Source organism: Bos javanicus, chromosome 6 (assembly GCF_032452875.1).
Source record: "Bos javanicus breed banteng chromosome 6, ARS-OSU_banteng_1.0, whole genome shotgun sequence".
Classification (NCBI taxonomy): Eukaryota; Metazoa; Chordata; class Mammalia; order Artiodactyla; family Bovidae; genus Bos; species Bos javanicus.
In genome coordinates this window covers 71,964,305-71,978,837 of record NC_083873.1, presented here as the reverse complement: position 1 = coordinate 71,978,837, position 14,533 = coordinate 71,964,305, and the positions used below count along the sequence as shown (strand labels likewise).

Genomic DNA, 14,533 nt, shown 5'->3' with positions numbered 1-14,533 from the left:
TCTTTTTTAAAAAGAACTGAAACCAGGAGGGACAGTGACAATAATGTTCACTAGCCCTTCAACTGCCTTTTGCAGATCCTCTGCTTATTTCCTGTAATACAACTGACATCTGTAAATGATCTCCAACTGAAGTCTCCTCCAATTCCACTTCCTCTCAAACCTGACATTCATCTTTAAGCAGTTAATTTGCCAGCTCAGAAACCTCTAACAGTTCCTTTTTGCCAAATTCTACCAGATGAAGCTGCAGTGGCTGCCTGGCACTTAAGGCTCTTCACGACGGCATTTAGGGACCCTTAAGCACGCTGGTTTTCTGAAGCAGAGGCCCTGCAATGCAGGGATTTAGTACTCAGACTGAAGCCAGTGTGCCTCCCCATGAAACCCGGTTCTCCCACTTACAGCTGTGTGGCCTTGGGCATGTCACTAAACCTCCAGGGTCATCGGTTTCCTTATCTGTAAATGAGGATGATAATACGACCTACTTCATGAAGCTTAGGGCTTCCCTGGTGGTTTAGATGGTAAAGAATCCGCCTGCGATGCGGGAGACCTAGGTTCAATCCCTGGGTTGGGAAGACCCCTTGGAGAAGGGAAAGGCTACCCACTCCAGTATTCTGGCCTGGAGAATCCCATGGACAGAGGAGCCTGGTGGGCTACAGTCCATGAGTTCACAAAGAGTCAGACACAACTGAGAGACTAAGCACAGCACATGGCGCTTATTTAGGATTAAATGAGCTACCATAGGCAAAAACCTTAGAGTAATGTGTTTACATAAATATTACCTGTTATTATCAAGTGTTACCCCACTTCAAACATCCAGAAATGCAAACCCAACCATTCAGTCCCCCAAATACCCTCTCTTGGCTCCATCACTGCATGGGCTCTTTCTCCCCATGACTGAGGAGTGCCCAGTGCCCAATTGCCCAGTGCCAATCTCTCAGGACAGGTCCTACTTATCCTTCAAGGTCCAACTGACACCTTATCAATCCCACACAGCCTTGCCTGTTTTGCCGGAAGAAGGGGATCTTTTCTCCCTCAGAAAGCCCTATGCATGCACGTCTCGTTACATACATGTTTATGTTATGGTCACTAAAATCATGCCTTAAATGAGAAGGAAAACAAAAGTGCTTTTGCACTGTAAGATGTATCATTATATTTTCACTACAGCACTTGGAGTTGCATGAGGGCAGGGATCATAACTGTTATCTTTGTTTCTCCCATGAAAGTGTGAAAGTGTTAGCCACTCAGTCGTGTCCGACTCTTTGCGACCCCATGGACTATAGCTCTGCCAGGCTCCTCTGTCCATGGAATTCTCCAGGCCAGAATACTGGAGTGGGTAGCCATTCCCTTCTCCAGGGGATCTTCCTGACCCAGGGATCGAACCTGGGTCTCCTGCACTGCAGGCAGACTCTTTAGCATCTGAGCCACCAGGGAAGACCATACCAAGGAAGTCCATGATAGGGAAGCCCAGTTTCTCCCACAGTGCTTTACAAAATAAAGGCTGTAAGTTTTTTTAGTGGGTGAGTAAAGGATTAACCGGGTACTGGAGTTTGTCAGATGGGTTTTCAATGGAGAGGTCACTGAGGGAGTGAAAATCCTGAGAAGGCAAAAAGTGGGCAAGTGAGGATGATCAGCATTTTCAAAGGTTCCTTCCAGGCCTCCTTCTCAACTCAAACCAGCAAACTGCTTCTGGCTTTGTTTCCCATCTCTCTCTCACCAAGTTTTCCAGGTTTCCTTCTGTGTCAGTTATAGTTCTTAGCTGCAAGTAAGAGAAACCAACTTTGTCTCACTCAACCAAGAGAAAAGCTGCTAGGATTTCCCTCGTGGTCCAGTGGTTAGGATCCCACCCGCCAATGCAGGGGACACGGGTTTGATCCCTGGATGGGGAAGATTCTATATGCCATGGGGCAACTAAGCCCAAGTGCCACAACTACCAAAGCCTTAGTGCCTAGAACCTGTGCTCTGCAACGAGAGAAGTCACTGCAGTGAGAAGCCCATGCACCATGGTGAAGAGTAGCCCCCACCTGCCAGATCTAGAGAAAGCCTGTGTGCAGCAAGGAAGGTGCAGCCACAGATACATAAATAATTTAAAAAAGAAATTTCTGAGATGAAAACGGGAATATATATTTTAAGCAAATTCTATTTTCCTATTTTTTCAATTTTAAAAATATTTAAAGAGCCATTTTTAAACTCATTGTCCAAAGTTTAGAGTTCTAGAGCCCATGCTCCACAAGAGAATAGCCTCTGCCCGCAGCAACGAAGACCTAGTGCAGCCAGAAATTAAAATAATAATGATAATAAATAAATTAATTAGGAAAAGAAAAGCTACAAGATGAACAGTGAGGGCTCAAAGGACAACCAAAGTTAGAGTTAAAGCCTGGAGAAAGATAGCAATGAAGAGAGCTCTAGAGGTCAAGGCATCAGGAACCACAGCAGCTGTCACATAGCGCTCAAAGAGCCCAGTTACAGCCTGCTCTCCTGGTTGTGTCTTTACTTCCTGGATCCACCTGCCCAGTCAAAGCCCTAGGAGACAAAGGTTGATTGGCTGGGCCGGATCACATGTTCAGGCCAGGCTTCAGCAGGAGGGCAAGTAGAAGATCCGGGCCTTTTGGCTTCTGTCCTAGGAAGCAGGCACCAAGTTCTGTCAGACAGGCACACAGCAACACTGATTCCCTGAAAGGAAATTGGGGTGCTGTGGAGAAGGAGAACCAGAAGCTAATAGATGAATGACCCAAACCAGCCACCACACTATGCTTTGGGATCCCCTTTTGATTCTTGTCTCTCATTCAGCCCATCCATACAGACCAGTCATTTGAACAGCTAGCTCTCTGGTGTTCGGATTCCACTTGTCCTCCAAGAGGCTGCCTTTCTTCTCCGTGGCACTTGCTGTGGCCTGAAAGCAAAGGATGCCACACCCCATGCTCCTGGATGTCCACACCTAGCTCCAGTGCCCTATGCCCATGCCTATCTGCAGAAGTGGCAGAGATCAGATAGAGGGTGTGTGATGGGCCTGTGGCCTGGAGCTTAAGCCCTAGAAAGGGACAGTAGAGAGAGAAGGTGAGAAGGAAAATAAAATGAAGTTATCCCTTAGACATACTATTGCATCCCTCACCTACTGGGCAGTGAGTGTTAAGGAGCACAGGGAGGAGTCAAGCAGAGCCATCTCCATTTTAAGTTGTGTTGTCTGGAACTACTGCTTCCAGTGGGGTCTGGCTGGAACAATGAAAAGGGAGAGAAAGTTTGCTGGTGGAGGTGTTTGGAGGAAAAGTCTCCTCGTGAATAAAATGTGACACAAGACGGGGATGATCTCCTTTTTTGTTCCTGGTTTGTGTCATCTGCATGTGACAGCTGGAACAGAGGCAGCCACGTTGGAGCCATGAGGAAATAAGCCTGGGGATAGCCATACTCCCTGAAAATGCCAGAGAAGAAAAGGAATCAAACTGGATCTTGATTATGTTGCTAGGTTGCTGCATCAATGGTCCTTGAAACACGGAAAGTCATCTAGACTATCAGGAATCAGATAATATACTTCATTACCATTGCAGAAAGATACCAGTAGATGTGTTTTCTGTTAACTCATAATGCCTGATACAGTCTTCTAGCCACTACTCTAAACTCTGGGCACATCTAAGACCCACTGACATCACCTAACCTTGGAGTAAGAGCCTACAGAGGGAAATTCTCCCCACCTAAAAAAGGAGAAGGCTCTCTGCAGCTGCACAGTTAACACATGTCTCAGGCCAGCCCTCCTACTCCTTCTCCTTTGTCTTTTTTGGACAAGCATCATGTAATTTGGGACCATAGATATTGGGTAATTACCATGGCAATGATTAGGGATTCACTTCAGGAATAAGGAAATATAATTATAGTCCAATTGCAGCTTGTTTCCATGACAACAGGGGCAATTGTAATTGATCAGCACTTTTCTTCCTAAACAGAGCCGTGAGTCTCATTTAAATGAAATGCTGAAGAGCAATTAACTATCATCATCAAACAAACTAGAGTTGCTGGAAGAGACTGAAGTCAGATTACATTTTGTGTGACATCTTGGAGACTCATCCTGGACTCTGACATTCTATGAAAATACACAGTTCTCAATGGGCTAAAGGGTACCAAATCACCTAAATTACAGGAGAAATAGGATATGTCATAAAAAATTCAAGGAAGAGGAAGAAAGTTTGGAGTCTTAAAACACAGACACTGAGGGCTATAAGTCAAAGGATCATCTACTCCAGCCTCTAGGCTCAGTTCCCGGTCTACATCATGTAGGACGATCAATCATCTAGCCTGCCTCTAACATTCTGTAGGGACTCCTCAGCCTTCCATGCTACCTGTTCCACTCTTCAGGTGCCCCACCTGGAGTAAGGTCTTTTCACAAACCTCTCTAGCCACCGTGAGAATCAGTTGAGTCTTGGTCTATGCTTTGGAAATAGAAAACTAGTTATCAACATCCTCTTCATCTCAGTAGTAATATTACCCTGCATTTGGAAAGTACTTTTTTATAGCAAATAGTGTCAGGTCCCATGAATTTTTAAAATACTTTTATTTGGTTTATTTATTTTTGGCTGTGCTGAGTCTTTACTGCTGCTTGGGCTTTTCTCTAGTTGCAGTGAGCAAGGGCTCCTTTTTGTTGTGGTGCTCAGGCTTCTCACTGCAGTGGCTTCTCCTGTTGTGGAGCTCAGGGTCTAGGCACATGGGCTTCAGCAATTGCTGTGCATGGGCTCAGCAGCTGCAGCTCACAGGCCTAGTTGCTCAGCGGCAAGTGTGATCTTCCCAGACCAGGGATCAAACCCATGTCTCCTGCATTGGCAGGCACATTCTTTACCACTGAGCCACAAGAGAAGCCCCCACATGCATTTTTTGTCCTCATAATTATCCCGGAAGACAGCATATCCATTTAACAGATCAAGAGGCTGGCTTGGTTAAGGTCACACAGCTCTGAAAACACCTGGATTCACAAGAGGATCCTGGCTTCCAATCTACTGCCCTTCCACATTTTGTATCTCTAATAATTACTGAAACTGATCATCAGCCTTCTTTCTCCGAGACTTATTCAGCCCAGTCTATTAGTTCTCCTGCTTAGTCCTAATTTTCATGCATTTAATGCTTTTTGCACCTCTTTTCTACTCTCTGTTCAATTATAGCACATCCCAGGTTCTCATGGATAGAGGATAAATGATCAAGTAAAATAGTCTTTTCTGACTTCATCTTTTGAAAAGCAGTAAGGCCAAGGAACTGAAGCACACACAGTAATCAGAGAGCCTGAGCTTCACTGTAATTTCATTGGTGACATGCTGTCTCACTACACCAACCGTATAATTTTCCTTTTCCAGCAGGTCAAAGGGACAGAGATCCTCTTCACCACGGTGGGAAACCGAAGGATGAATTAGAAGAATATTGACTGGTACAGTGAGTGGGAAGAGTCAGTATGGTAAAAAGGGGAGGATTCATGTATTCATTCATTCAATAACAGGCATTCAATAATTTCAATGAATAATTATTGAATGCCTGTTATGTGCTAGGCACAGTGCTAGAGGCTGGAAATAGGATGAAAGGTAAGGTGTGCAGGCCTACTTTTAAGGAAAAGTAAAGGAAGTTGTGAGAACAAGGGCAGGGGGTGCTGATCTTGGCTCAGGGGGCCAGAGAAAGCTTGCTCCCTGGAGGAAGGTGCATTTGTGCAGAAAACTACAGGATGAAGAGGAATTAGATGAGGAAGGAGGTAGAGGTGGGGGGTGGGGCTTTCCAGACAAAAGAATTATATGTGCAAAATCAGCTGAGTTGGAGTCATATGGTAAGTCTATGTTTAACAATTTGGAGGAGCTGTCCAAGTGTTTTCCAAAGTGGTGGCATCATTTTACATTATCAGCAAGTAGGAGGGTTCCAATTTCTCACATCCTTATCAAAACTTTTAGACAGTGGATTTGGTTTTATGGAGTTGTACAGTCCATGGAATTCTCCAGGCCAGAATACTGGAGTGGGTAGCCTTTCCCTTCTCCAGGGGATCTTCCCAACCTAGAGATCAAACCCAGGTCTCCTGCATTGCAGGCGGATTCTTTACCAACTGAGCTGTCAGGGCTTCCTTGGTGGCTCAGAGGGTAAAGCATCTGCCTGCAATGCAGGAGACCTGGGTTTGATCCCTGGGTCAGGAAGATCCCCTGGAGAAGGAAATGGCAACCCACTCCAGTACTCTTGTCTGGAAAATCCCATGGACAGAGAAGCCTGGTAGACTATAGTCCATGGGATTGCAAAGAGTCGGACATGACGGAGCGACTTAACTTTCTATCAAAACTTACTATTGTCTGTCTTTTTTATTACAGTCTTCCTAATGGGCGTGAAGTGATCAGGTCAGAACCTGTGCCCCAGAAAGAGGACTCAGAAAGAAACGGAGACTATATGGGCAGAGATCCTGCCTAGGCAGTGAGGGGTTCAAGCCACATACTGGGTACCCCAGTCCTGGGGTCCAATGCAGGGAAGATGAGCCCTGGTGGCTGGTTGGAGGGCCAGTCAGAGGGACTAACAGGAGGGCTTTGGGAAGCCTGGATTTTTTCTTAGGAGTAGTGGGCACACTGAAATACAAAACCCTAATCTTTTTTCCTTTTCCCCCCAAACTTTAAATGTCTTCTTTTGTATTGGGGTTTAGCCAATTGCCAATGTCATGGCAGTTGCAGGGGAACAGTGAAGGGACTCAGCCATACACGTATCCATTCTCCCTCTATACTCCCTCCCATCCAGGCTGGCACACAACACTGAGCAGAGTTCCACGTGCTATACCTAGGTCTTTGTTGGTTATCCATTTTAAATATAGCAGTATGTACATGCCCTTCCCAAACTACCCAACTATCCCTTCCCCCAAGCCCCCTCCAACCCCACCCCCACAACCATAAATTTGTTTTCTAAGTCTGTGAATCTCTTTCTGTTTTGTAAGTAAGTTCATCTGTATCATTTTTTAGATCCCACATAGAAGGGATGTCATATGATATTTTTCCTTCTCTATCTAACTTACTTCACTCAGTATGATCCTCTCTAGGTCCAAACACAGAGTTGCTGCAAAGTGCATTATTTCATTCTTTTTAATGGCTGCATAATATTCCACTGTATATATGTACCACATCTTCTGTACCTATTCCTCTGTCAATGGACATTTAGAAAAGCTGAATCTTGTATTCTGCAATCTTGCTCAACTTTATTAGTTGAATGGTTTTCTTGTGGATTCCTTGGGATTTTCTATATATAAGATCATGGCATCTGCAGATAGATAGCTTTATTTCTTCCTTTCCAAAATTAAAGCTTCTATTTCTCGCCTAACTGTCCTAGTTATAACCTACAATAAGTACAGTGTTAAAAAGCGATTCTTGTCTTTTTCCTGATCTCAAGGGAAACACATTTTTTTTTACCATTAAGCATAATATTAGCTGTGGATTTTCACCACTGTCCTTTATCAAGTTGAAGAAATTCCTTTCCACTCCCAATTCTGAGTGTTTTTTATCATGTAAGGGTGTTGGATTTTGTCAAACGCTTTTATCTCCATCAGCTGAGATGTTGTGGTTTGTGTCCTTTATTTTGTTAATATAGCGTATTATATTGATTGATTTTTGGATATAAAACTAACTTTGTATTTCTGGCTTAAATTCCATTAGGTCATGGCGTATAATCCTTTCTATATGTTGTTGGAATCAGTTTGCTAGTGTTTTGTTTCAGATTTTTATGTCTTGATTCCTTAGAGATATTGGTCTGTAATTTTCTTTTTCTGTGATGTCTTTGCCTGGTTTTGGTATTAAGGTTAACGGTGGCCTCACAGAATGAGCTGGAAAGTTTCCTCCTATTTGCCACATTCGTTCTCAAGTGGAAGCCTCTGCTTATGCCATTTCTGACTGGACACATCCGTGCCTTGTCTCTCAGCCACTTCAAGTCCTATCGCTTGTTGGGAGACAGCTCAAGGCCTCCTCATTCCTGAGCCCCTTCCTGTCCTGCTCCAACCCCAGGGTGAGCTCACCCTCCAGGGAGCCCCTTCAGTTCTTAACGTGCTTAGAGCTGGCACTTACTGTAAAGTGCTGTAGCTGTGTGAGATACAGTCAATGCCAGGTGTTAAGTAGAAACTGGAAGCAGGACAAGTGCTGTCCTCATAAGTAGCAGAACCTCCGTCAGCAGCTGAGGGCCAAAGGATACCCGAGCTTAGTGACCCAGGGCCAGCAGGACAACCCAGGGCCACGTGACTAGCTCCCTAGCACAGCTGCAGCAGGACAGAGGCAGAGTAATGGATGGTTCCGAGGGCACTCATTACTGTTTGAATAGTGCCTCAGCGACTTACCAGCAAGTCATTCTCAAATGGGAGTAATAATGTCAATCTCAGAGAGTCATGGTAAATATTACATGAATTCACCTATGTAAAACACATTTGTATTAAGTTTAACACGTGGTAACTTTAATATACACCAATGGATATTCTCTGAGGGGGAAAAATTGTGGTTAAAGGAATCTTGGAAATGCTGCAAACGACAGCTCTCTTCTTGGAAATTCCCAGGGCACAATGGCACAGTAAAAGCTCTGAAAAGTCCTATGTGAAGAATTCTATTTAATTCGTTTCGGTCCAGGATTTCCCAGACCTTTTTGTCAAAATGACCTTCTCCCCCTTTTGAAATTTAAAATCTATTTAGCACACTTTGGGAAACACAGTATTAGCTGTTTTTAGTTAATAATGGAAGTCATATTAAATTGTTAAAAACTGATCATGTTTTACTGTTTTGCTTTTCCCACTGGCATGTATAATTTAAAAGTAGCAGCCTAGGAGAAATAAAGGCTTCTAACCTAGAGAAAGAACAGAATGCTTTAAGACCCAAAGGAAATGAGAAATTTCAGGCAGAAGGAGCAGATCAATAATGAGCTATTTTTGGCCATGGAGACATTTCTAGAATTACAGATTCTTGGAGTTCGACAGCATGTTAAAGTTCAGCTCCTTTAAATTCCTACCCGGTGCAGAAATTGCCCTTCATCAGTCCCAATCCCCCTGGCATACATCCAGCCTCTCCATTTTTAAACAGCTCTAGTAATTATGAAATTCTCCTTCACACTGGGCTGAAGTCTGCCTCCTTGGAGCCTCCACCTGAGATCACGTTCACAGAATTTTGAGTTTTGTATTTTAGTACCAGCTGCCCATTTTGGAGATTAACAAATAAAATACACTACGTATATCGTATATATATACTTTTTGAATCCTACACAACGTAAAGAAGGGTATCTGTTAATTGAGCAGCGAACTGAAAATAAGGATTGTTAGAAGCAGCATTTCTCATCTTCTCCTTCTGTAAATAAGGCAGATAATCAGAAGTTCAGCTAAACTGTAAATGATGCATGTAATATTTACTTCATGGGTGGAATTATTTTTCAGTTGGAAACTTCTGGGACTTCCCTGGTAGTACAATGGATAAGAATATGCCTCCCTACACAGGGGTGAGTTCAATCTCTGGTCTGGGAAGATTCTACATGACTCGGAGCAACCAAGCCCGTGCGCCACACCTACTGAAGCCCGAGCACTTAGAGCTTGTGCTTTGCAACAAGAGAAGTCACCGCAACGAGAAACCTGTGCACCGCAATGAAGAGCAGCCCCTGCTGGCCACAACTAGAGAAAGCCTGCCCGCAGCATTGAAGACCCAAAGCAGCAATAAATATGTAAATAACTGAATAATTTAAAAAAGAAAATTTCTGAGAAGAAAACAGGAATACATATATTTTAAGGAACTTCTATTTTCCCATTTTTTTAATTTTAAAAATATTTAACGAGCCATTTTAAAACTCACTATCCAAAGTTTATCCTTCTAGCTTCCTGTATTATACAAATGTGTTAAACAATTAAAATACAGCATATGTTTCATAAATATAGGTTTATTAATAAGAACAGGTAACATTACATATATTTAATGGAAATGTAGCTGTTAGATCCAATGTAGATTTCCCCAAGGCTTTGTAAAACTTTAAACCTTAAGGAAAAAACCTAAGGGTAATTGGAATACCAATTAAGTGGGATGAGAACCAGAGTCTAGGGTCTTCTGAGTCTAATATAGTTCAACAAGAAATCAGAGACTTGACAGAGCTATAAAAAGGATAAGTTGTGCTTCCATAGGACAGTCCTTCTAAAGGAGAACTTTCCAGACTTGAGCTCAGATTTTGCATTAAATCGCTACTCGGTCATATTTTAGTATCTGTACCTCATTCTGATGTGTGAAGCAAAAAGTTTCACAGTCTTACTTTGCAAAGGAAGAAACTGAAGTAAAATCAAAACTGATTCATGCTGAACAATACTCAACTCTACATCAGTACTGACATTCCAGCAATTGGGTTTAGTTTGGTGCTAGCTGTGTTCTCTTTCAGTGAGATCGTTTCCTTTGGTCAGTAGTTTCCTTACTAAAGACAATGGAAAACAAATAACAGGCCTGTGGAGAAAAGGAGTCAGCATTACTTGGAACTAACAAATGTTGTCGTGGGCACTGTAAAGCTTAATGTGGATGGCTTGCTTGAGGATTCTGTAATCTGGGCTCAACTGCAGTTGACAACACTATACTCACAGACAGACCACTGAGGATGTTTTTGTCTTTGTCCTTGAAACACAATAATATCACAGATTACATCATCTATGCCATCAACACGTACTTAATGCATTGTCAAGCATTCACAGGAAACACTTTCTAAGAGCCTAAGATGAGGCTGAATAAAACCCGGTCCCTGACTTCACAGAACTGACAGGTGAGTGAGAGAGACAGACAAGCCCATCAATAACGTCCAGAGAAAGCGACAAGCTCTTTGCTGGAGCCAGGCTCCCGATGCTGGGGGAATGCTGTCAAGGGCAAACAAACCAGAACTGGTAGTGGGAAAGGGCTTCTCAGAGAGCTGACTGCAGAGCTGTCAGGAGCACAGCTTAACCATCTCTGACTTCAATTCCCAGCACTCAGGTGAGAAAGTACTGCCTGACCCTGCTTGTCTAAGTTCTTGACACTGTCACAGCCAGATGTAGTGTGCTCTAAGAGGAGGAGAAAGGGAGAGAGGAGGAGGAGAGAGCAGAGACAGGGGAGAGAGAGGGAGAGAGTAGAGATAGGGACAGAGACAGAAGGAGAGAAAAGAGACAGGGAGACAGAGAGAAGGAGGAGGGAGCAGAGACAGGGAGAGAGAAGGAGGAGAGAGCAGAGACAGGGAGAGAGAAGGAGAGAGCAGAGACAGGGAGAGAGAGAGAAGGAGGAGGAGAGGGAGAAGGGATGGAGGAGAGCAGAGAACAGGGGAGACAGGAGGAGAGAGAACAAGGAGCAGAAACTGAAAGCTCATTGGAGGCAGGTTCTGGAAGTTGCAAGAGATGGCCAGGGGTATGAGGGTGACATCCTGTGCCCCAGCAGTCTGTGTACTCAACATGGGTGTGAAACCTTTCCCCTTGCCAGGCAGTGGGACAGGGGACACAGTTTCCTTCAGCCCAAGGAAGCTTGCTGAGCTGAGGCAGTGAGCTGCCACGTTCCTCCCAGGGCGAGGGCAGCAAGAGGAAGGCTTAGACTCCGGTGGTCTCCCGGCAAGTGAGACCCATGTGCCAGCTCCCCGAGGTGTCTGCGTAGAGCAAGCACCCCGTGCACCCCCATCCTCCACCTTCCCGGAGGTGCCAAGGTGGCCCTGCCTCCCCTGGGACTCCACTCCCCACCCCGGAACTCCGCAGAAGGTCTGGGGGTAAAAAGTGTGAGTGATTACCTCAGACTGCCCTCCAGGGTCTCCTCGTCGGAAGAGAAGGTTCCATTGCTGACACTTGGGGGAGAGCGACACTTGCGCCCCGCAGACGCCTCCTGGGATACCGACGTGCCTTTCTTTTTCCTTTTGCCGAACAACTTCTTAAAAGGCTGGAATTTGCCTCCTTTCTTCTTGTCTGTGGATTACAAGATAAACACACTGCAGCTGGACAAGGCTGCACCTCTGAGCCTAGAGCGAATTATGACCGGGGCTGCGAGCCGGGGCAAAGGGCGGTCGTCAGAGCCAACAGCCACCTGGCCCGGCGCCAGCACGGTCCTCGGGCAGCGGGGCCACACAGCTGCCGGGGCGACGCGCCCCTGGGCAGGGTCTTCTGCCCCACGGGCACCACCGAGGGCTTCCAAGCTTCATGCTGGCCGGCAGGGCATCCCCTGTGTGTGCTACATGATGCCAGTGCCTGCTTTCTTTAACAAAGCAGATGGCCAGGGCCCCTCTCCGTGGGAGATGCTGAGAAAAACACCTAAGTTAGGCGGTTAAAAGGTTTTATATATAGATATAGATACATAAGATAGATACACATATAACTTTATATATATACATACATCATCTTCCCTGAGAATCACTCTCTTTCAGCCTTTATTAGGTAATAGAAGATAACTGCTAACTCTTGGCATAAGCTTTGCCCCCAATTCCCTCCATCCCCATATATTTGCAGTTTATTCCTCTTGTCTCCTTTTAAGACATACTATGAAGAGCCCCAGAGGAGCTGTTATGAACATCTTTCCATATATTCTTAGATCCAGTCAGGACCCAGGCTTACTGCCAGCACTTTATACAGATATTTTAGGTAATACCTTTCAGTTCTGCTCCTTCATATACGAATTCCTCTAAATTACCCCACTCCTACACCCCAGAAGAGAAAGTGTAAATCAGCCTCTACTAGGAGAAGCTTCCTTTCAGATCTTTCCTTTCAAAAGCTTAGTCATTTATCCAGAGGCCAATCTTTTTTTTTTTTTTTAATTATTTAATCCTTACTATCTATGTATGACTGCTGGCTCAGCAGGTAAAGAATCGGCCTGCAATGCAGGAGGCACAGGAGATGCAGGTTTGATCTCTGGGTCAGGAAGATCCCCTAGAGAAGCGGTAACCACTCCAGTATTCTTGCCTGGAGAATTCCATGAACAGAGGTGTAACAAAGAGTCAGACACGACTGAATGACTAAGCATGCACATATCTGACACACATATGACTTCTGTAAGAACTTTACAGATAGTACCTCAGTTATCCTCAAAACTACCTGGGAAGTAGATACTGCAAACATCTGTGTTTTCTGGATGAGAAACCTGAGCCCAGAGAGATGAAATTACTTGTCTGTGTCATGGGAAACATATCTTGGAAGCTGGAGTCAGGAGCTTTGAGGGGAAAGGAGAGATGAACGTTCATCATATGTATGGAAAAGTACCTGCACAATACACACAGGACTGAGCCCCCATCTGGGTGTCAAGTCCCCAGACCTCTGCTGTCCAGAGATCTGGGTATCAAAACAAGGCTAATCATCTCATTTCCTCTCGTGATCTGCAGTTATGGCCTTACTAAGAGTTCACAGAAAATCTGATGTGAGGAAGAAGTGGTTTAAACTACTTTGCCCTAAGCAGTGGTGAGAGAAAGTGAGGAAGCATAAAGAATAATTACCAATTACAAAAAGATAACAGTCTGGGATCCTTAGTATAGATGCAAACACACCTTCAAACTTCATCGATCCCTGAAATAACATATTATATCCCCCTTAAAAGGAAAGGAGATTGATAACATAGCAAATAAGGCACTGTGTTAGTCATGTAGTCCTCAAAAAGAGTTAAATTATTTAAAAGACAAGGAAATGTGCAATATAACTGAGATCACATTATTTAAGAATGGTTAAAAACAAAAAAAAATTGGAGTGTTTAATTTCAAAATGTTTTCAGTGATTATTTATTCAGGCATATAGTTCAGAGATTTTCACAAAACCTACTTTTGGTTTTCATCAGTAAAGTCTCCAATGGCTAATTTTAAAAATTATAATCAGTAGATTTTGAAGACCTTCACAGAACATTAGGTAAGTGTTGGAAGAACTGACTTCACGTGTTTTGCTTGGTGGTCCAGCGGTTAAGAATCCACCTTGCAATGCAGGGGATTCCAGGGGGGATCCCTTGTTAGGGAACTAAGATCCCACATGCCGCTGGGCAACCAAGACCACATCCTGCAACTGGAGAGAAACCTGAGACGCAACAAAAGATCCCGTGTGCCACAATTAAGACCCAAGGAAGCCGAAAATACACATTTTTTTAAAAAGAATTGACTCTCTATAAAATGAGTCAACTTAAAAATTTAAACTAATAACATTCTGTAAGGTGCCACAAGTATTATTACATGACCGTATAACTGGTCTTTGGCACTGCCTGATGAAATAAACGAGTGCAGTACTTTCTCCATGACTGTCCAAGGTTCAAAATACGTAACTGACATCACATCTAATTTCTAGGTCGACGGCATCAGTAAATGGTCAAACAGCAACTTACGCTACATTTCATTTATTTAGGAGGTAAAATTCTCCTTTTATATCAATTGCTTCTCTTCCCACTGTAGAAATACCTAACCCCAAGTTTTCTAATTGGAAATATTCTAAAAGACCATAGTAAAGTTCTAAAAATATCAGTTATGATGACATCATTACCCTCAGCCTGGGTCCACAAATAAAGCTTTTAAGCTACGTAGAGAATTTTAGATTGTTAGAATTTACTGATAGGAAAAAAGTCATCCCTTGCTCTAAAGTTAAGGTGGATTTGAT

At 43.9% G+C, this 14,533-nt stretch overlaps 1 protein-coding gene across 6 annotated transcripts in view; it reads right to left on the bottom strand.

Annotated features, from left to right (window-relative positions):
• CRACD (capping protein inhibiting regulator of actin dynamics) overlaps positions 1-14,533 on the bottom strand; it is a 276,923-nt gene that overhangs the window by 41,334 nt on the left and 221,056 nt on the right. For 5 of the 6 annotated variants that reach the window (XM_061420229.1, XM_061420234.1, XM_061420230.1 and 2 more), the window contains one exon: positions 11,713-11,884. The gene's annotated coding sequence lies outside the window, so the exon portion shown is untranslated. Of the gene's footprint in view, positions 1-11,712; positions 11,885-14,533 lie in introns of those variants that run through there. The other variant, XM_061420235.1, reaches the window with a different exon arrangement.